Source organism: Cupressus sempervirens, chromosome 3 (genome assembly GCF_028749045.1).
Source record: "Cupressus sempervirens isolate cs-2001-9-10 chromosome 3, ASM2874904v1, whole genome shotgun sequence".
Lineage (NCBI taxonomy): Eukaryota > Viridiplantae > Streptophyta > Pinopsida > Cupressales > Cupressaceae > Cupressus > Cupressus sempervirens.
Window position 1 is genome coordinate 162,339,464 of NC_143120.1, and position 2,626 is coordinate 162,342,089.

Consider the following 2,626-nt stretch of genomic DNA (forward strand, 5'->3'; position numbering starts at 1 on the left):
TGATGAATTTAGTCAAATTTGAGTGAACCATATTTTTCTTCTTGTGTCATTTTTACATATGTTTTATTTCCAAGTTTTATTGATCCAATCAATATTTAACTATTAGATATCCGTCTTCTGACTTTACATATATATTCTTATTATTTATTTTCTAATACTTGTAAGATTTAAATTTCAGGACTAATTATTTGTGAACCAAACATGGACTGAAATTTTATGTATCACGTCCTATTTAAACTTTTGACATTGCATAAGATTCCTTTTACTTACTTTCCCATTTCTTGCCGAGTGATCCATTTACAAAACCCAGCACATCTTAAAACGATCCAGTTGCATTAATGTACATGCTAGCTCTCAGCGAGTCCGCACAAATTGTGTAGAGACTAGATCTCTTTATGGTCTAGTTAACTTGCTTTATACTTTTAGACTGTGAAATTTAGTATCTAATAGGTAATGGGAACCCTTTTAAGAACATAGGCGTAGAATCAATCTATAAATTATATATAAATCTATTATGCAGGAAAATGCATTTAAGAATAGTGTACAAATATTTGCCTTGATGGTAACCAGCTTGAAAATTGAACTCAGTTTTGACCAAATGAATTTTTAATTAATTTTGCAACTACAAAGTAAAGCTAATGCCCTAGCCCAGTCCGTACACCATATTTTGAAATCTGTGGAGAAATGTCTCAGGAAATGTCTCTTTCAATTTCATGAAAACAGAGCAAGTAAGCAGGCTGTCAGAACCAGCTTGATGGGAAGTCCCAACTCTCTCCACCTCGAGCAACTCAGCAAGTCTATTAAGCCCTCCATACAAGCCATCACAGTGCTTAACCAAATACTTCACATCATAAATAGTAGGGAAATACATTTTCACAACCTCATCGAACAGGTATGAATTGCGAGGCAATCTTGAACCATTAGAAATAAGCTTAACAAGATACCCAAAATCATATATACCATGAAATGCAATCCAGTGAACATTCTCATTGCAAAAAATGCCAGAAGACCTAAGCAGCTGTCCAAATCTTTGAGCATCAATACCCATCTCTTTATTCTTTTTGAAATTAATACCACTTTGTTTGAGAAGCTCAATGGAGCTTGGGGCATGGTCATCACGCATTGGATCGAATTCCCTGAAATTGAATTGCCAAGCACAGGGCTGCCCTGTTTCACAATCAGGGAAATTTCCATCTTTATCTGCAAAGGTCAGACCTAATTGAATAAGAGAAAGCATGTTTACATTGTACATCATAGTGGCGTACTGGTAGTCTTCTTTGCTCCTGAATTGCCCAGATGCTTTCACAACTATTCCTGGAAACTCTGTATCAATCGCCACATACGGAAATTTCTCAGCCACCTCTCGGATCTCTTCAATTGCTTCCTCCACATTATGTTCCCACACTTCCCTAATGACAACTGGATTTCTTTTCTGGAAAGCCCCCATTAAAACTTATTATAATTTCTGATCACACAACTCAAATTGCAGAGATGTATGAATTTAAAATCGGAGAGATAAATATAAGTTTAATTTTGATGATAAATCTCTTAGCCCCTTTTCCTCTATTTAAACACTGCTCCTCTTTTTGGCTTTTTGAACTCGAGGTTAAAGCATCGCGTCTCTTTCCGTTTATATTTAGGCAGCCGACCTTCAGTTTGGTCTTGAAGAGATTATAAATAGCATTTGGTATGAGAAGGTTATTTTTAGTACATTTTAATTTAAATTATATTATTCACAAAATAAAAAAATAAAACATTTTAGATTTGTATATATATTTAATTGGCTGACTTATATATATATATATATATGATTAATAATATTAATATGTTTCTTTATTTTATCTATTTATTCTAAGAAGATTTTTTTGAATTCATGTATTGTAATTTATAGTGTTCATACATTAAAATATATGTAGCGAGAAAATAAAACTTGGAATGCATGAATTTTTACCATTTCTATGCACTCATATCTATTGACTTTTCACCCAATTATTGTATTTTTATTTTTAGTTTAAAAAAGTTAAATCTTATTTAGAGCTTAGAGTCTATTTACAAGTGAAACTTATTAATTTGTAGTTCGGCAGCAATTGCATATAGATATGTAGGTTGCATATTGTAAGAATATGAATGGAAGATCAGTTACTGAAAAAAAATGATCTTCTTTTTTCTATCTAGAGATAGGAAATAAAAAATAATAATATTTGGTAAATAAATTATTAATTATACTTTTAGATTTAGATTAGATTTATATTTAATTAGAGGTTATAAAATATTAAAAATTATAAAAGTTGTTTTCATTGAAATATATATATATATATATATATATATATATATATATATATATATATATATTTGGATATGGAATTTAGAAATAAATGATATTAGATATGGATTGTGGAAATCTGTTATTGTTAATTGAAATAATTATAATATGTTTATTTATTTCATTTAATTATTAACAATAAGTTTTTTTTTGGAAGTCATGTAATCTATAATTTTATAATATTAAAATAAACAAATATCAATATGTGATGGACATTATTGGTCCTTCACTTAACCATTATATTTGCACATCTAGTGAAAAAGTCAAATCTTTGAGTTAAAAGTCCATCTATAAGTAAAACTA

General features: G+C 29.6%; 1 pseudogene; it reads right to left on the reverse strand.

Annotated features, from left to right (window-relative positions):
• Positions 1-643: 643 nt before the first annotated feature.
• On the reverse strand, positions 644-1,487 carry LOC149565265 (putative CCR4-associated factor 1 homolog 6 pseudogene; annotated as a pseudogene).
• Positions 1,488-2,626: the final 1,139 nt, after the last annotated feature.